At 42.0% G+C, this 21118-nt stretch overlaps 1 pseudogene; it reads left to right on the forward strand.

Annotated features, from left to right (window-relative positions):
- Positions 1–1126: 1126 nt before the first annotated feature.
- LOC100683865 lies at positions 1127–19181 on the forward strand (annotated as a pseudogene).
- Positions 19182–21118: the final 1937 nt, after the last annotated feature.

Here is a 21118-nt window from a genome sequence, read left to right on the forward strand (position 1 = left end):
TCCCAGGGACACTAATTTCATATTAGCTCCACGGCAGGACAAGTTACCTAGTTAAGGAGATCAGGGTTCTCTATTTCTTGGCCAGGATATTGATCCAGAGATGAAACATGTGCCTAAACCTTACAATCACATCCAATCTTACAACTTCTGCTGTGAATACTGAAATACAGATGCTCTTTCCTGCTAGATGAGAACAAGTAAGAATAAAATTCCAGGAACTCCCACTAGCCATCTTGGAACCCACAGGGTAGCCAGCCCTGGGATGAAGATGACATTATAGAAGACTGAGCAGAGAAACAGAAGAAATGAGAGTCTTGGTAAAATTGTTGAATTGCAGGATCACTCTTTACCTGATATCCCTAAAGTTTTAGTTACACAAACCTCCACTATTTAAGCTGCTTTGAATAGGGCTTTCTGTAACTTGAAACTAAAAGCAACTTAAATGATAGTACATTGCATATGACATGTTCTGAAGAAAGAAGCCATAGTTTCCAGGAGAGCTTCAAAAACTTTTTTGATCCTTAAACTAGTAAAATCAGTACAAGCAACTAGGAAACTTCAACACTAGGAATCCTATTAGCATTCTATAATCTTGTGAATCCATGAAGTTCTAAATTGCTGGCTTGACTGATAATGTGATAATGTATAACCCTAACCATTATAAAAGTAGTTTTTTTAATAAAGTTGATTTTTTCCAATACAAAAGAAATACATGCTTATTACAGAAAATTTGTAAACTACAGCAGAAAAAAATAGACAACCACTGTTAATATTCTGCAAATTTCCTCCCAGTTTCTTTTTGTTTTCCTATGCATAATCTTAGGGAGGTTTAATACAGCTGAGTTCAAGCTATATGTGCAATTCTGTATCATGCTTTTTTCATTTGACATCATCATATAATTCCTACATCATTACAAACCCTTTGTAAACAGCCCTCTTTTTAAGTGGCTTCTTAACATTCTGTTGAACGGATATTCTATAATTTATTTTACCATTCCCCAAATGTTGGACAAAATGAGGCTGTTCTCGGGTTTTATTTTTGTTTGTTTCCTTGGTTATTTTGCTATTTTATCTCCTTTTGTAACAAAGAACTCCTTGGGGAACGTAAAGGAAGGAAGCACCAGCCATGGCCATCACCATGTCAGACCACGTGGAGAGGATGCGGGAGCACCATCTAGATGTGGGGGAAGCTTTAAATTATATCTGCCTTGCCATGGGCACAACTCATGGGACTTGTGCCCATCCAGTGTTAAGTCACCTCCATCCTTCTCATGACTCCTGTCAGGACAGAGCTCTACTAGCAGTGTTCCTGGCAGATCTCCACCCGGAGGGTGAGTACCTGCCCTGATTGGCGGGCTTGGGAAGGAGCCCTCACTGAGGCCCAGCACACCCCTCTGTTCCTTCACACCGTGAGTTTAGCAGGGGAGGCCTCGGTCTGGGCAGCTCTGCAGCTATCCAGCTGTCTATAACAGAGTGTGAAGTCTCATTCTGGGGATCAGCCATATGAACTCCCTTTATTCTCCAAAATCAGTTTCATTGGTATAATAGTGATATTTTGTTCATCTATCTTCTTTTTTTTTTTTTTTAAGATTTTATTCATTCATGAGAGATACAGAGAGAGAGGCAGAGACATAAGCAGAGGGAGAAGAAGGTTCCCTGCAGGAAGCCTGATGCGGAACTCGATCCCTGGATACCAGGATCATGCCTGAGCCAAAGGCAGATGCTCAACCACTGAGCCACCCAGGCATCCCTTGGTCACCTCTCTTCTTGGGTTCTATCTTATGTTCCCATTGGTATAGGACTCAGGCAGGGAAGGATACTATTTATCAGACACCTTCAAAACCAACACTGCAACTAAGATGATAATATCCTCCACTGTTGCTGAATCTCTTCTCCTCACCCCACAAGTAGGCTGTTGGGGTTTGGGATTCTGTTTAGAGAACTTGGCTTAAGGCACAATTTCTTGCCACCTCTAGATCTTGGCAACCAACACTATGTTCAGGTGGATACAAAAGATAATAGAATTACTATTTATAATAGTCACAACCATTTATTGAGCAGTAATAATATACCATGTGCTGTGTTAAATGCTTTACCTAGTTCATGCTAGCAAACGCTGTGAGGTAGGTATTTTCACTCCTACTTTATAAGCAAGGAAACTGACCCAGAGAGGATTTATAGCATCTGCCAGGTCAGGACTCACAATTAGATTAAAATCTCTGAAAGCCTGTGTTCTTAACCTCTCTGCACTGGTGCAAACAGCCCTAAGAGATCCTCTGGGGAGAGGTAGGAAGGGCAAACAGAGAGAGTGAGGACTCCCACATTCCCATGGCATTCAGTCTGGGTAATTCCACCAGACTCAGAGCCCAGCCAGAGTTTTATCTTTCCAGAGGCCACCTCAACAGTCCTTGAAGAGGACTGGGGTGGAGAGGGATTATTTTTGGCTTCTGTGTTCTTAGATAAAATTCGCATCACATAAAAAAAAAAAAAAATTGCATCACATATAACTCACCACTTTAAATTATACAATTCAGTGGCATTTAGTACATTCAAAATGGTGTGCAACCACTACTCTTATTTAGCCCGAGAACATTCTTATCACCCCAAAAGGAAATCATCTTAAGCACTCGCTTCCTGTTCCCCCACCCCTCAGCCCCTGATGATCACCCATCTGCTTCACTGCAATTTCTGCCTCTGTTTTTATGTGGTGTTACCTCCATGTGTCTGTGTACAAATTTCCCTCTTCTTATAAGGACACCAGGCATTGAATTAGGGCTCACATTAATCCAGTATGACTGCATCTTAACTTGATGACATCTGCAAAAACCCTATTTTCAAATAAGGTCACATTCACAGGAAACGGGAGTTACATGCATGGATCTTTTGGCGTAACACAACTCAACTCGCCACACTCTCTCATAAGGACCAAACCAAAGTCCTGTGGCATGTTAGCAGTAAACAGATTTTCCTATTGTCAGTTCCAGGAGCCTCAAAAATGTGTTAGCATCAACATGACAAAACACCAATATTTACTGAGTACTTAACTAGGTGCCAAGCATTGTCCTATTCTACATAGATTTTCTTATTAACCCTCATACTCATTCTGTGAGGTAGGAACATCTAGCAGCCCCATCTCACAAGTGAGGAAATTGAAGCTTTAGAAAGTTAAGTAACGAGGTGCCTCGGTGGCTCAATCAGTTAAGCATCTGCCTTCGGCTCAGGTCATGATTCCGGAGTCCTGGGATGGATCCCCACATCGGGCTCCCTGCTCCATGGGAAGCCTGCTTCTCCCTCTGCTACGCCCCCTGCTTGTGCTCCTGCGTTCTCTCTCTCTCTCTCTCTCTCTCTCTCTCTGCCAAATAAATAAAATATTAAAAAAGAAAGTTAAGTAACTTACCCAAGGAACATAATGATAGATCCAGGATTTGAATCCAACTTTTCTGATCTCAAAGCCTATCACAGTCCTACCATGCTTTACTTTCAGGCAAAGCCATGTGACTTTGAGCAAATAGGCACCCCTCTTTGGGCTTTTGTATCTTTATTTGAAAAAAGAACTGTTCCTGTAGGTTTCTAAGAGCTCTTCCCGCTGTGGGTCCACAGCCTATTAGTTGTTCCATCCAGCTGACCAGCTGATCTATATTTGAAATCCACTGCCTCAAGATCCACTTCCTGCCCCCCACCAAGAACAACCAGACACACTGCATGATGTGTTTACACACGATTCAAATACACAGGACTTCAAATACCTTTCCCAAATCTGACACCAAGCTCTCAGGCCTCATCAGATGTAGTGATCATTTCCATCCAAATATATGCTTCAGGAAGAGCCTAAGTGACCTGCAGGGAAAGACCAGCTCCACCAGCAACACACATCTTGATGGCACTTGGAGAAAGCTCACATTTCTAATTTGTTTCTTATCAGCAGTGTGCTTCTGGACTGAGCAAGAACATCAAGTTCGCAATGTCTTTTCACTGGACTTAAATGAATATTTCATATTCCAATTCTAGAGAACAGGTTAATGGAAGGGACTTCCATATTCCATACACCCTGCCCTGACATGTTTCCACTACTTTTCATTCCTTTTTCCAACAAGACCACATTATGTGGGGCTCTAGATATCACAACAGAAGCAAGCAAGGGAAGGGGGTGAGCAATAATGAAAAGATTAGGGTCAGTAAGGGAACTGGTGGAAAGATAAAGAACAGTGCTTAGAGCAGGCTAGAGCCAAAATGATCACAAAATCATAAAATGAATCACATTTATTGGCTGCTACTAGTTTCGGGCACATTTTCTCTTCTAAAGCCCTCGGCTATTATGTGGAGCAGCTGTGTTATGATCCCACTTTGCAGATACAAAAAACCAAGGCTCAGCTGGTAAATGAGATTCAGAACCAGGTGTGGCTGCTTCCAAAGCTGCTTTCCTCTCCAACCCAGGGACCCGAGAAACCCAGAAAATAAAACAGTCACCTTCCTCTTTGAAAAGTTTATGTGCTGTTGGTGTTACTGCTGAGAGCTGCCAACTTCCAAGAGCAGGTACTTTTTATTTTTTTCACGGAGAAGGAGATAAGCTTTAATCCTAATGATGCCAAAAACAGTAAGACTGTCTTAGATCTGGAGTCTTGGGCAGAATCAACGCTTGGGAAGAACGTAGGAGGAAAGGGTGAACATGGCCCTCGTCGTCTCCAGTCCTCCTCCCTCTTGCTCCTGTTGCACTGTTGGAACCAAGGGTTCTGGCCATCTCCCAAAGCTACAAGACCTTCCTCCTGTGAGCAGCACCCCACACCTCCTCCCAGCAGAGCACCAAAGTCACACAGACCTAGATTCCAGCCCTGACTCTCAGAGCCTCCCTCCTCTGTCAGATGATGATGATGTTAGTACCTCTATATCCTGAATCCCACCACTTCTCCGTCCCTTTACCCTATGGCCCTATCAAGCTCAGTACCCTGCCACAGGCACCTAACTCCTCTCCCTTCTCCCACTTTTGTTCCCTAGAGCCACTTTGGCCAGCAGGCACAGTGATCTTGTGAAAATATAAATTAAATCACGTAACCATCTTGCTCAAATCCCTCCAGTGGCATCTCATCATTCCTACAATTTAAAAAAGCATTTGTCATGCATGTCCTTCAGGGCACTCTCCTGCCTGCTTCCCCTACACTCTGCCCCTTGATCCCTCCATGACTCCCTATGGGCCTTCTAGTTCCTGAAACATGCCAAGGTCAATAGTGTCTTTGTGCTAGTTGGTCCCTCTGGCCAACATGCTCTTCCCAGAGCTCCACACACTTCCTCCCTCACTTCATCCAGGTCTCTCCTCAAACATCCTTTCTCTAAAAAGCTTCCCTTACCCTTCTCATTTGAAAAGCAGCTTTCCCATCACATTCTAGGACTTGACTTGCCTCATTTTTCTCCATAACATCTATTACTACTCGAAATCTGACACATGTTTAAGTTGTTATTGTCTGTCTTTTCCACTAATATATAAACTCTCTGACAGTAGGAGCCTTATCTATCTTGTTTATCCAATGCTTGTCATACAGTAGGTGCTTAATAAATATTGGTAGAATGAATAAGTGAATGAATGAGACTGTAAGTTTTGACAAAGACTGCTAGTTGTCCCTGGTATCCATATTTCCCTTCTTCCTTTCAGTAATTAAAATCCCAGGTTGTAGTTGGACGCAATACTGCCCACCTAAAGACTAGGTTTTCAGACTCTCTTGAAGCTAGATGAGTCTATACGACTAGGTTCTGGACAATTAAGTTTGCCATAAAAAATATAGGATTCTCAGTTAAATTTGCATGTCAGATAAATAACCAATAATTTTTTGGTATATGTATTTCCCAAATTAAAAGTTAAGTAACTGTGCAGCATTACTGCAATAACCAAAATATGCAAGCTGCCCAAGCATCCATCAACAGATGAATGAATAAAGATGTGTCATAGGGGCACCTGGGTGGATCATTCAGCTGAGTGTCTGCCTTCGGCTCAGGTCATGATCCCAGGGTCCTGAGATTGAGTCCGGCTTTGGGCTCCCTGCTCAGTAAGGAGTCTGCTTCTTCCTATGCCCCTCCTCCTGCTCATGCACTCTCTCTCTCTCTCAAATAAAATCTTAAGAAAAAGAAAAAGATGTATCTACACATGCACCCGCACATACTGGACTATTCCTCAGCCATGAAAAAGAATGAAATCTCTCCATTTGCAAAGACATGGATGGAGTTAGAGAGTAAATGTTAAGTGAAATAAGTCAGTCAGAGAAAGGAAAATATCATATGATTTCACACATGTGGAATTTAAGAAACAAAACAAAACAAATAAACAAAGTAAAAAAAAAAGGCAAATCCAGAAACAGACTCTTAACTGCAGAGAACAAAGATGGTTACCAGAGGTGGAGGTGCAGGGTGGGGTGATGGGGGATGGAGGAAGCAAGTAAAGGGGATTAAGAGTACACTTGTCATGATGAGCACTGAGTAATATATGCAATTGAATCACCATACTGCACACCTGAAACTAATATAACTATGCTAACTATACTGGAATTAAAATAAAAGTTAAATCACAATGTTTAATAGCCCAATCATTGTTTTAGTATAACTATGCCCTATTCAAAAAAAAATACATCAGTTGTGTTAAAATCAAACACAGAGAGAGACCTGACTTCAAACTTTCCTGACCAAAACCAGTCAAATGAGCAAAGCTTTATTTAGCTTATTTTGCAAGACAAGCACGGCTAACTTGACCTGGGTCATTTCTTGCTCATGCCTCTGAAAATCATAAGCAAAGCTTAAATTGTTCCCTGTGAACAATAGTCATTGCCCCACAAGCGAATGCTTTCTACAAGCTGCTTTTTGACACTAGACATCTGAGCTTCATTCTATATTTTGGTTTGAGTTGGTTTACATACTGCCTTTTTGGTATGTGCACAATAATTTTTTGCTAATTACTTCTTTAGTGGTTCATTCATTTTATTTCTGTTTTTTTCCTTCTGAACTTCTGACAATTGTTCATCTGAAATTCAAATTTGACTGCGTGTCCTGTATTTTTGTTTGCTAAATCTGGCTATGCTGTGCCCAGTGAAACTTAAGACAAAGTCACGTCTACAACTCCAAGGTCACTGCCTAAAAACTAAGGACATGTCCTCACTTACGTCCCCCTACCTGCAGGCCACCACACCATCATGCAGGGCATGTGGGTCACCTGTGACCCTGTGGCCCAGGGCCGCACTCTAGGATGCAGCAGAGCCAGAGAGTGGAAGGAGCTGGCCCCGGGCGCGCATGGTGGAACAGACCCAGGGAGGAGAGGAGCCTCCTTGGCCTCTGGAAAGTTCTTCCCTCCACTGCCTGGAGCATACTTCCCCGCACTTCCCTGTGGCCAGTCCACTCACTCATTCAGCTCTGCTCCAGTGACACCTCTGAGGAGGCTTTCCCTGACTGATCCATCTAAAAGAAAAGCCCCTGTCACCCTCCAGCTCCTGGCCTGGCATGATTTTCCTCTACGGCATCCCTCACTTCTACCTTGTTCTTATCTATCCCCTGGTTTATTGTCTACCTTACCCACTGGAAGGGAGGCTCCGAGAAGGCAGAGGATCTGTCTGTTGTTCACTGTGGTATCCCCAGCACCTCAAACAGCACCCAGCAACAAGGACGTGCTAGATAAACGTTTTTGAATAAATAAACAAACAGAAGATAGATATGGCTACAGATACGGTTGCAAATATGGATACAGACAGAGACAGATATAACAGGGTCACTGGCAAGTCAGACAGATTGTACCAATGGCTTCCTTCCAAAGGGTGACTGGAAAAGTGACAAAACCTCCACATGCACTGATGCCCCACTAGAGAAAACGCAGCCTTTTCGTGCAAGGCTTGCCTCCCTGTTGACTTGGGGACCTCTGCCAGGTAGAAGTAGTGTTTGTGCAGAATGTTAGTGCTAAAGCAATCTGAAGGTCAAGCCCCAGAGAGGGGGTGGGGTCACACAGGCCATAGCAACTGAGGCCTACAAAGCACTTCATGCTTCAGCAAGCATCTTCTCATCCTTGTTTGTAATCTGCTCTGCACAACAGCCTCTTGGGCAAGTGGTGACAATATTCATAGTGTTACAATTATATTTAAGTATAGTTTATTAGCCTCCTGAACTGTGCCTTTAAAAATGGGCAAGATGGTAAATTTTACGTTATGTGTATATGTGGATTTACATACATAAACACTGATACATATTTCGTGTTATATATATAGTTATTAGCAACCACTTTATTTTGCACATGAGCCAAATAAAGCTCAGAGAGGCTGGGACTTATAAAAGTCACACAGCTAGGGATTGGAGAAGCTAACCTTAACAGCGGGACTTTGGAGTCCAGCTCTGGACCTCCTCCACAAGGGAGATGAACCTTCATTCCACAAACATGCCGAGAACCAACCTCAAGCTAGAAGATCAGTGTCCTAAGCTTTCCAAGGAGACTTCTAATATGCTGAGAGCCATCACAGCTGCTCACTCCACTCCGCTGCAGAGCCCTGTCTCTTCCATGATACCACGCCAAGGGGTGGCTGATCCAACAGACAACAGCTCAATACAGATCGTGTGTCATTTACTCTCATTCTGTGATGATTAATTTGCTCGGGGACCAAGAGAGCTCAGTGGTTACATTAACATGCAAAGAAAAATTAAACATTTATGCATCCTTTATCTCCTCGTTTCTAGACGGATAAGTCCTGTCAGTGTCTGCAAGAGATATTCTCATTGACATTGTTTATCTGTTCCACTTGACTCCAAATTACACTTGAGAAACAAGAACTAACACACCGCGGTGTTTTTATACAGAAGTGGTGGCTGCAGGGGGCCAGATAGTAAAGAAAAAATATCTATCCTAAGACTCTGGTGTAGCATAAACTCAGAGCCCTCTGACACCAGAATCAGGCCCAAACAGGTAGGAGTTCAATAAACTCTCCTTGCAAAACCCCACCTGGGTTCCTGGAGTCCCTGTTTAATATGCAGCATTGCGCTGGGGATGCAGAACTCATGTGCCAGCTTTGCTCTAATGCCCAAATCACTACGTTGAAAAAGTGTCAGAGGCCTGGTTAGAAGAATTACAGTTACAGCACGGAGCAAATTATGAACTGCGTGTTTCGTGTCCTCCGTCAGTTCTCCCACTTCACGTGGGTGATGCTTCTCTCTTTCAGATGGGCTGTCATGGGTCCACTCAATATTAGGCCTCATCAAGGTAGAGCAGCATAAAATTCCACTTTGCAACCAGAGACCTGCAATGGAGTCTTAGTTCCATCATTTACCACTTATATGACCTTGGGAAGTGACCTAACATCACGGAGCTTGTTTTCTCATCTCAAAAAAGAGGAAAATAATATTGCCCACCGTGAATTAAATATGTGAATTAAATGAGATAAAACATGCAAAGCACCAAGTGCAGTGCCTGCAGGCAATAAGAGTTCAGCAATGAACTGATATTTAGCCACACAATGCATAGTGCTGTGTTAATCACATAGCACACTTTTAGTAAATATTTATTAGCAGTCATCTCAGGGTCATGAGGATGAGGGATCTCTTAGTTGAGTTTTACTGTATTTCATTAAACATTAGTTAGAACTTACTGAGCTCACATTATGTGCTAACCCCAGTTGCAAGTATTTTATGTGTCTTAACTCATCCAATCTTCATACATTTGGGGAGTGGGCAGGAATGTGCACCCAAACAATCTGGCTCCGCTACCTGCTTCTTAACCATGACCCTCACAGCCCCACTGTCAAGGAGCAGCTGTTACTTCTTTTGTAATCAGAAAATCAAAGTACTATTTTTAAAATGATTTAAGATGCTAAATATATATTTGTTGAATGATTATCAACTCCCATCTTACTGAATCTGTAAGAACCTCAAGACTGAGATATTGACACTTCTTTCATTTCAGATGAAAAGTTTTCCCAAGAACTACCCTACTACCCAGCAATTACACTACTAGGTATTTATCTAAAAGATACAAACATAGTGATCCAAAGGGCACATGCACCCCAATGTTTATAGCAGTAATGTCCATAATAGCCAAACTATGGAAAGAGCCCAGATATCCATCAACAGATGAGTAGATAAAGAAGATATGGTACATATATACAATGGAATATTACTCAGCCACCAAAAAACCTGAAATCTTGCCATTTGCAATGATGTGGATAGAAGTAGAGGGTATTATGCTAAACAAAATAAGTCAGAGAAAAACAAATACCATATGATCTCACTCATATGTGGAATTTAGGAAACGAAATAGATGAACATAGGGCAAGGGAAGGAAGGAAAAAATAAGACAAAATCAAAGAGGGAGACAAACCAGAAGAGATGCTAAACTATAGGAAACAAACTGAGGGCCTCTGGAGGGACTGTGGCAGGGGGACAGGGTAACTGGGTGATGGGCATTAAGGAGAGCACGTGATGTAATAAGCACTAGGTGTCGTATGCAACTGGTGAATCACTGACCTCTACCTCTAAAACTAATAGTACACTATATGTTAATTAAATTGATCTAAAATTTTAAAAAGGATGCTATGGGAAATAGAAGAAATGATGTCTTCCCTTCCTGGCTTCATGCATGTGGAAAGTGAATTCTTATTGCTAATAGCTGACATTTATTTAGTGCAGACCATGTGCCTAGTCACGGTGCTAAAAGCTTTGCCTACATTGTCTCACTTAATCCCCATAACAAATCAATGAGATAGGTACAATTAATACCCTCATTGTGCAAATGAGGAACTTAAGCCTCGGCCTTCCAAGAAGGAAAACCTGAAAAGGCTAACTGCTACGTGGCTGCCACAGGCAGTGATTTCTGTGCATTTTTCTTTTCCTCCACTATCTTAAAAAGCAGGACACTTTATGCTTGAAACATTCCTGGGTAAAGTGAATACCAACTTTTTAATACACTCCCACCACTAAACTGCAGTGCATTTGCCAGACGTTAAACTTTACATGCACACACTTGCAGAGCTAGTGAGTTCTAAAGAATCCCACTCTCTGAGTTTATGGACCACTTCTTACATGCTCCCCACCAGCACCTCTTTTCCCACCTGAAGCATTTGAAGATGGGCCTGAAATGGAGAAGACATGCTGTCTCTCTGCTCTAGCCTGCTAATTCTCAATTTCAAGATGTTCTATTACACCTGATTTATGGCCTGACAGGGCTCATTCTAGCCTACAACCTTGAGCTTGTAAAATGCACAGGGGAAAATTTACTAACGACCGTGTTCATCTTACTGCATGGTAGGGAATTTTTTTAAGTGAAAAAGGCTCAAGAAGCAGGGACATTTCAAACAGCCAATTATGAATAACAATTGTTTGATAGCTGAGTGCAGTAGATCTTCCAGCTCATTCGGTTTTCATCTAATTAAATCTTTCATTTCCACGGGCAGCGTGCGGTACATGCTTGTGTTTGCCTTTGTCGGCAGGATATAATCAATAGAAGAAATGTGGATGCATTTCAGCATTTATTAGCAGCTCAATTGGAAGTTGTTTTATTTTAATAACATCCTTGCCTTCGTTCTGTTCAGGTTAAATCGACAGCTTTGATGAATAATAGACGACAGAAAACTGGTTTATGTTATCCCATTAAGAGTAAAGAAATCAGAGAATGAAAGGAAGCTGAGAGAGAAATTGAAAAACGCTTTAAGGCTGCATTTTCTTTGTTACAAAACAAAAGAAAAACAAACAAAAATTCCTTCTATTCACTCCAAAAGATCATCAAACCTATTTGATTTCAGCTAGATATACCTCCCAGGACCACGGTGATAAATACCCTTTCTGAAGCTTTCCACCACTTTCATGTGTAGCACATAGTTAGTTATTCTTGTTTAATATCCTCTGGAGCTGCAATATGGATTAGAAAAGGGAGAACCAGTACAAAATGGCATTTGTTCACCAGAAGTGAATCCAAATGCCCAAATGTTCCCATCCTCAAATAGTAGGCACTCTGGCAGAGAGAAGATACCTTAACAACACATATGGAAACTCCACAATGATGAGGCATTCACAAGAGCCCACTGCACAGCATGGTCAACAGAATCCGAAGTGAACCGTGGGTCAGAAGACTGTTCTTTGTAAATCCTACTGGATATAGCCAACCATTCACTTGACAGTGCCACGTGGACCTCTCTCATCTAAAAATCTGAGTGTTTTGCCACAATGAGATATCACTTCACACTCATTAGGATAGCAATTATCCAAAAAATAAATAAATAAAAAACAAGTGTTGGCGAGGATATAGAGAAACTGAACACTTATGCACTATGGGTGAGAATGTAAAATGGTGCAGCTGCTGTAGAAAACAGTTTGGTGGTTTCTCAAAATAATAAATATAAAATTACCACATGATCCACCAATTCTACTTCTGGGTATATCCCCCAAAGAAGTGAAAGTAGGAACTCCAACAGGTATTTGTACACTCATGTTCGTAGCAGCAATGTTCACAATAGCCAAAAGGTAGAAGCAATTCAAATGCCCATCAATGAATGAATAAATTATGGCACATGCATAAAATAGAATTATTCAGCCTTAAGGAGAAAATTCTGACACATGCTACAGCATGGATGAACCTTGAAGACAATGTGCAGAGTGAAATAAGCCAGCCCCAAAAGGACAAATATTGTGTAGTTATATGAGGTTCATAGAGCAGTCAAATTCATAGAGACAGAGTAGAATGGTGGAAGTCAGGAGTCACGGGAAGGGTGAACATGGAATTCATGTGTAATGGTACAGTTTCAGGTGGAGAAGATGGAAAAGTTCTGGAGGTGGATGGTGGTGATGGTGCCACAATGTGAAGAATGCCACAGAAGAGTACATTTTTAAATGGCTGGAATGGGGCAGCCCAGGTGGCTCGGTGGTTTAGTGCCACCTTCAGCCCAGGGCCTGATCTTGGAGACCTGGGATCAAGTCCTATGTCAGGCTCTCTGCATGGAGCCTGCTTCTCCCTCTGCCTGTCTCTCTCTCTCTATCTTTCTCTCTCTACTCTCTGTGTCTGTCATGAATAAATAAATAAAATCTTTAAAATAAAATGGCTGGAATGGTAAGTTTTGTTACGTATATTTTGCCACAATAAAAATAAACAATATTTTAACACTCAGATAAAGTTGTTCTTTGATAGCTCCCACCTTAGCATACACATCCATTCATCCAGTTGCTCAAGCCAGAGAGCTGAGAACCAACTCTGATACCCCCAGCCAAGTCTACTACCTAAATGAATGCCCCATCAGGCTACTCGCTGCCATGCCCTGCCATCTCCTTGATTGTACTGTCCTCTCTTACCTGAATTCTCTAGTGACCTCCTACCTGGTGTCTGGGATCAGTCCAGGCCCTGCTCCCTCCAGGCCATTCTCCACCAGCAACTAGACTGAACTTTTATGGACAGAAACCAGATTCTGTTGCCACTCACCTCCAAAGCTTCTGCTGGCACTGAGAACAAAATCCGGGCTCCTCCCTAGCCTACTGAAGCCCTGAAGCCAGGGGGACCCCCCACACACACACACCGAGGTCTCCTCTGTCACAGTCTCCCCCACTCAGTACTTCTATACCTCTCTGTACACAACGCACCCCCATCACCTCCTCAAACTCATGAGGTTCCATGGTCATGCAGGCCCTCTGCACATGGCATCCCTTTGCTGGGAACATTCTCCCCTCATTGTCTGCCTAACCAAACACTCCTTTGACTTCAGGCCTCAACATTTCTTTAAGGGTCCTTCATAGATGTCATGTTGCAAAGAGCCCCCTGCTCTCCTCTCGTGCACTTTCTTCTTTGCATGCCCCCAGCCACTCAGCACATGTCTGGCACACAGTAGGTACTCATTTGTGGGATGAACGAGTAAGTAAAGGAATACATGTTCTTTTTGGTCATGCAAACAAAGGGAAGCAGAAACCCTGTCTCTAACCCAGACAGCCTCCACCTTATACTTTCCTAGAGAGCTGGCCAGCCTATGCATGTGATCTGAAACCCACTCCATCTGAAGTTAACCCACCTACTCACTTCCAACCTCCTGGTGTTGGACTGACACACCCTTCTTATGAGAGGGCCTTCCTTATCCCAAGAAGGTGATAAGAGTGACGCTTGTGGAGCTTCAAAAACAAGGTAATTGCCTGAATTGTTTCCTACGATGATATAAATTTGTTGACAAGAGCCGCACAGCTGTTCCTTTTCCTTGGTTTTCCACGGCGTGCTGCCTGCTATATTAGTGAACAAATGCCTTGAAACAACATGAGATCGGCCATATAGATGGAATGTGAAATTGGGTGTGCAGTCATCAAGCCCCCAGCGCAGGCCCAAGCCCTTACCTCAGCAGTCGTGAGAAAGCCTCAGCTCCCTCACTGGTCTTCCCCCTTTTGGCAAGCCATCTTCCCCTAGGTCATGCTCCACCAATCAGTAACTTGGATAATGACCAATGCTACAGTGATTATTATTGTTATTATGGACTCTATTTTATTCTCATTTAATTAGTAATTATTTTAGATTACATGGCTGAAGAGCTGCTACAATGAGTGTTTCCTGGCAGTCAAGGGCTAATTCTCCATCAAGGCAGAAATATGGGCTATTTTGAGTTCAGCCGTTGGAAGCTGTAGTGATGAACGCCGCTTGGTGCCATATGGCGCAGTCTAAACCTGGTGTCTCTTTACAACAATAGTTTCACTTCTATTACCATTAAGGAGAAATATGTAAAAACTGTTTTCTCTCCAAACAGAGCTCCCATGCTGGCAGGCCCTGGAGTATCTGTGAGAAGAAAACCCAATGATTCTGCTGCCCCTATCAGCGCTATCAGAGCCTTCATAGGGGCTCCCTCAGGGCCCAGGTTTACAGCTAACATTCATTGGCTGTAAAATGCACACATCTTCTGTTGGAGTTGACACCTAACAAATCTGGTAACAAGCTCATGGTGACACCCAAAACCCGTGTAGCTTGACGGTGGGTACACATGAAGCAGCCTGGGTAGTACTGTTTTTGCATTTCAAACATTTAGGAGTAGCCTTATTTCCGTAAATAAACATGCTGTCTTCAAATCACTGATCCAGGGGGGAAACATGATGAGCCTAGAACCATCTTTTTGTTCAAAGTATGGAAGTGCCCAGGGATGAAGAAATGTCAAGAGGACACAAGAACCAATTTGAAGTAGCTTCCACTGAGTGAGTCTGAGAAGTTGTGAGAATTAAAATATATGATTGTAATAGATCAGAACCCACTGGATAGGGTAGTACCCATAAATCCATACTGATAGAATTGATGCATAAATAAATGAGAAGAGAAAGCTCTTCTATATAGCAGAAAGATGACTAATAAATGCAGGAGAAATGATGGTGGTATTAAAAAATCGCCATTTTATAACCATCGTAGTTATAATCTATTCATCAAGAAACATCAATTAATGGATGCCAAACTCTAGTGGGTGAGAGGCTGATAGGAAAGATATTTACATGGTTCCAAAGTATCTCATCACAAGATACTTATTAATCACAAAAAGACTTTATAGCAGAGACACCTGGCTGGCCCCAGCATCCTAAGTGATCAAAGTTAAAAACACCAATAACCGAATACATATCCTGTGCCATCCCGCGAGATGTGATATACAACATTCCAGCCAAAATCATAGCATGAGTCTAACCAATTGAGGGGGAGTCTACAAAATGACTGGCTTGTAACCTCCTACCCTGTGCATGTCACAAAACACAGAGTTACCAGATGATCCAGCAATGCCACTACCTTGTAAATACTCAAAAGAAGTGAAAGCAGAACTCAAACTGATACTTATATGCCTGTGTTCACAGCAGCAATATTCACAAGAAGCAGCAGAAGTAACCGAAGTGTCCATCGATGGGTGGACAGATAAACAAAATGTGATCTATACACACAATGGAATATTACTCAGCCTTAAAAAGGAAAGAGATTCTAACATATGCTGTAGCATGGATGAACTTTGAAGACACTATGCTAGATTAAAGAAGCCAATCACAAAAAAAGGCAAATATTGTACGATTCCACTTACATGAGGCACCCAGAGTGGTCCAATTCAGAGACAGAAAGTAGAAGGGTGGTTTCCAGGGGCTGGGAGGAGGGAGAACTGGGGAGTTTGTGTTAATGGGTACAGAGTTCCAGGTGGGGAAGATGAAAAGCTCTGGAAATGGATGGTGATGACAGCTGAGCAACAATGTAAATGGACCTAATGCCGCAGAAGCATACACTTAAAAATGGTCAAAATGGTAAGTTTGATGTTGTACCTATTTTACCACAATTTAAAAAAAAAAATTCAAGCTTTGGATTCAAACCTGGATTCCAGGGGAAGGAGGAAATTTTTGAAGTCGATGGCTAAGTTTATGGCATTGATACTAATAACAGTTTCACAGGCGTATGCGTATCTCCAAACACATCAGGTTGTATATATTAAACATCTACAGCTTTTTGTATGTCAATCATAGCTCAATAAAGCAGTGAAAAAAAAAAAAAAACAACCTGGGTTCAAATTCTGACACTGCCACTTACTGTGTGATTCGAGGCAGATTATTGAGTGTCTTCGAACCCCTGATTTCTCACTTATAAAATGGAGACAAGATAGGATTGGCATGAGGCAGAGGCTAATACAGTTAGCATAGTGCCTGGCATGCAGTGGGCATTTGATAATATCAGTAAGTGCCCAGAGACATGAAATAACATGGCATACGTGTTTAAGAGAACTAATGCTGGTTTGGTATGGTTGGAGGATGTGGTGACATGGGAAGATGCTAGAATGAAAAGCAGGTCTTTTGTGCCAAGATAAAGAGTTTAAGCTTTGTTTTTAGGCCTGTGAGGGGTTCCTGGAGGGTTGTAAATAGTTCAGGGAAATATTAGAGAAGGAGGGAGGGAGGGAATGGGGTAAATATGAAACTCCATTTTAAGGACATGGACATCTGATTATTTCACTCAGTCTGTGGCCTTTCTCTTCTCCATTAACACCAGTAATTAACACCAATGGCTTAAGGAAAAACAAAACATTAAGGGAAATGCCACATTTAACACTCTTACTTGGCACCCCACACCTGATCAGAACAAGGAACTCAGATATAAAGAAGGAACTAGCCATGTTATAAAGTTAACTTAGGCTTAAGCACGAACTGCAAAAAGATGGCTCTCTCCTTATCTCCCCCCTTACTCACTGAGTGGAGGGCACAGAGGTTTCCCACCATGTGCTCCATCTGTTCTCTGTCCCGTGCCAAGCTTTCTTTAGACCCCTAACATCTGTGAGGAGCAGAGCTGGGTCAGAAGACAGTTTTGCTCAGGTTACAACCTGCACATCAATGGCCTGTTTCATGCAAACTCCTCTCATTTAGACATGACATTCTAATGTGCTCATTTCCACCACCATCACTGAATGTCATTCTTTTTTTTTTTTTAACTTTATTTATTTATTTATTCATGAGAGACAGAGAGAGAGAGAGAGAGAGAGAGAGAGGCAGAGACACAGGCAGAGGGAGAAGCAGGTTCCATGCAGGGAGCCCGGCGCGGGACTCGATCCCAGGTCTCCAGGATCAGGCCCTGGACTGAAGGCAACGCTAAACCGCTGAGCCACCCAGGCTGCCCTGAATGTCATTCTAAACAGTTGCTCTCCACTGATTCTTCTCTCCATCCATGAGGCTTAAATTTTTATGTGAAAACTCAAAATAATGAAAGTAGCCAAAAGCACACATTTCTCCTGAGTAAGCTGTATTGTTGACCTAGTTCTGTTTGGCCCTTTAAATGAGATTGATTTTGGATTTAACTGGGTTTTTCTTTTTCTAATCACCTAGATAATATATATTCCACCTAGAAAATATCAAATGTATAGAAAAACACAAAAAGTAAAAATAACGGGCAGTCCCGGGGGCGCAGCGGTTTAGCGCCGCCTGCAGCCCAGGGCGTGATCCTGGAGATCCGGGATGGAGTCCCACGTCGGGCTCCCTGCATGGAGCCCGCTTCTCTCTCTGACTCTCTCTCTCTCTCTCTCTGAATGAATAAATAAATAAATCTTTTTAAAAAATTAAAAATAACAGTTGCCTGTAGTCTTATCAGCCCAATGTAATATGCTTAAAATCTTGGTATATATCATTGTAATTTTTTCTAGTTTTCTTTCTATGCATATATTACTTATTCTTTGTTAAATTGAGCTTGTGTACACACTTAAAAACTTACTTTAAAATAGTAGCGTTTGGAAAAAAAATAATAAAATAAAATAAAATAAAATAAAATAAAATAAAATAGTAGCGATTGGGCACCTGGGTGGCTCAGTCAGTTAAGCATCTCTTAACACTATTGCTCCCAGGATCCTGGGATCAAGCCCTACACTGGGCTCCCTGCTCAGTGAGGAGTCTGCTTCTCCCTCTGCCCCTCCCACCCCCCCTTCCCACTCATGCTCGCTCTCTCTCTCTCTCTCTCAAATAAATAAATAAAATTTATTTTGTGTTAAAATAATAGCTCTTGCTGGGACAGGATGAGGGGAGCAGCTGGACTTGCTGTGCTCTGTCTCCCTCTCTACTTGTGTTTCCTCCTTCCCCACAGCAACAAGCTTCCTCAAAAGTTTCCCTGCAGCCAGCTTGGCTGAGGGGCTCCAGTGCAGCAGCCAGAAAGCCAGGCTCTGCTGAATAGCAATGCCCCTGCCGTCGCTGAGAGCTCCCTGTCTTGGTTAGATGGCTCTGGATTAGGATTCTCTCTGGAACACCCGACCATTAGTTTGCAGGCAGTGTCCAGGAACCTAAAATCCATAACATGTGTATGTTATGGTGAACGCCGAATTTGGAGAAGAATCAAAAGAATCTGTTGCTGAAGAAGAAGCAGACAGTGATAATAAGTTGAAGCTATTGCTGGATTTAAATTTGTGCCTCGTGATTAATCGGCATTGGAGGCAATGTTCAGGCTTTGCATCCAGCTCCTAAGAGTGAAGATTCAGATGATTACTGTGATGTAGAAGCTCGTGGGCAAGAGCAGGGAGACATCCGTACATTTTACACCTATGAAGGATTATCTCATTTAACAGCAGAAGGCCAAATCACACTGGAGGGATGAGAAGGTATGCCTTCTCAGCCTGCAAGCAGCCAGTTTAACAGTGGCTGGAGCCTGGACACAAGATTCAGGAAGAGATTATGAAGATGGGATGGAGGTGGATACTAGAGCAACAATTACTGGCCAGTTTGAGGATGCAGATATTGATCACTGAGAATGATTTAGGCTGGTGGGATTCTACTCATAAATGTAGGGAAGAACTTGGTGCCTCTTCTACCGTGGAGCGGATGTTGAAGAAAGTCTTTTTCCTTCTCCTAAGCTTACCTGAACCAGTTCTTTCTTGAGACAGACTATATTGAGACAAAAAGCTGTCAAGAGCAGAAGGAACTATGATCTTTTTTAACAAAAGGGAATTAACTTAACCACGAGGATATTTGTAGTTTATCATCTACCCCAAAACTTTCTGTGTAAAAGTGCACTCTGAATAGGCCTCCAGTTCCAGCTTTCACTATATGCATCTTTGTAACCTGGTAGGCCCACGCGGTAAGAATGTGCATGGGCTTGGAGGTGTAGGTAGACTGGATGGAAAGAAGGGAGATGGAGTCTAAAATATGCCCTTTCAGAGCCTAAGCCCTACAGTGGGCTCCGTGCTCAGTGAGGAGTCTGCTTCTCCCTCTGCCCCTGCCACCCCCCTTCCCACTCATGATCTCTCTCTCTCTCTCTCAAATAAATAAATAAATAAATAAATAAATAAATAAATAAATAAATAAATAAAATCTTTTTTTGTGTTAATATAATAGCTCTTACTGGGGCAGAGCCTAAGGATCCCCATACCCCTTAAAAAGAAAGACAAAGAGATTTCAGCCTCTGCTCATTCTCCACGGGGATAAGGGTCTTTGTAATGATTTGGGACCCAGATAAATTTATTCAGGGATCTTTAGGAAGCCTCTTGGGAAACATCCCAGCCACATACTCTATCACTAGCACAAGTGCTTCTGACTAGCTTTGACTCCTTCCACCATGTCTCACCAGTCTGTCGTTTATAAACTCTCAGGTAGGTTATCCTCTTTAATTTCTAACCTCTTGGGTCGGTTTATGTAACGAGTGAAATTGAGATAAAGTCCTCAGAGTATTTCAGACAATAATTGTTTTGTCTTAAACATATAGCTTAACAAATAAATATAGCTTAAACAAATAGCTTAAACAAATAAATATAGGTTTTCTATTTTAAAAAATAAATTAATTCATTAAATTAAATAATAGCTTTTATTACATTCCAGAAACTATTCTTGGCACTTCATCCATTTTATGTGATTAATAGCATATTGTGAACATATCTTTATGGCATTCCAAATTATTCAAACACGTGTTTTAATGGCTATGTAGCATAGCATCACATGATACGTTATCAGAGCCATGGTATCCGATGTACTAGCAGCTGCCTGCACAAGCCATGGGACTGGATGGGGTAATTCTCTCTGGAGCAAGAGGAGCCTTTTCTAAGTCCCACAAAGGTGCTACTTTGGCTAGAAAATGCCAAAAAGTAATATAACCTATTCAGCTCCCCATTACTGGAATGCCTCAGGTCATTTTCGATTCTTACTATTATAAATATCTTTAAGCATAACTAGTTAAAGAATACCAATTTTTTTGAGGCTCTTGTTGCTGAACTGCTCTCCTACCAAATGCTTCAGAGTGCTCTTTTCTCTACAGCTTCTCAATGCTAGGTGTTTCCAGTCTCTCTAATCCTAGACAATTGTGTGACAAGTGCACAGTTTTAAAGTGCAATATTTGATTATTAGAGAGAATGAATATTTTTAAATGCTTATTTAAAATATGTATTTCTTCCCTTAATCATTGCCTACCTATATTTCCTACCTTTTCTATTGGGATATTAGTCTTATTGATTTTTTTTTATTTTTTTTATTTTTTTTTAATTTTTTTATTTATTTATGATAGTTACAGAGAGAGAGAGGCAGAGACACAGGCAGAGGGAGAAGCAGGCTCCATGCACCGGGAGCCCGATGTGGGATTGGATCCCGGGTCTCCAGGATCGCGCCCTGGGCCAAAGGCAGGCGCCAAACCGCTGTGCCACCCAGGGATCCCTCTTATTGATTTTTTAAAAGATTTTATTTATTTATTTGTGAGAGA

This window comes from Canis lupus, chromosome 4 (genome assembly GCF_011100685.1).
Source record: "Canis lupus familiaris isolate Mischka breed German Shepherd chromosome 4, alternate assembly UU_Cfam_GSD_1.0, whole genome shotgun sequence".
Lineage (NCBI taxonomy): Eukaryota > Metazoa > Chordata > Mammalia > Carnivora > Canidae > Canis > Canis lupus.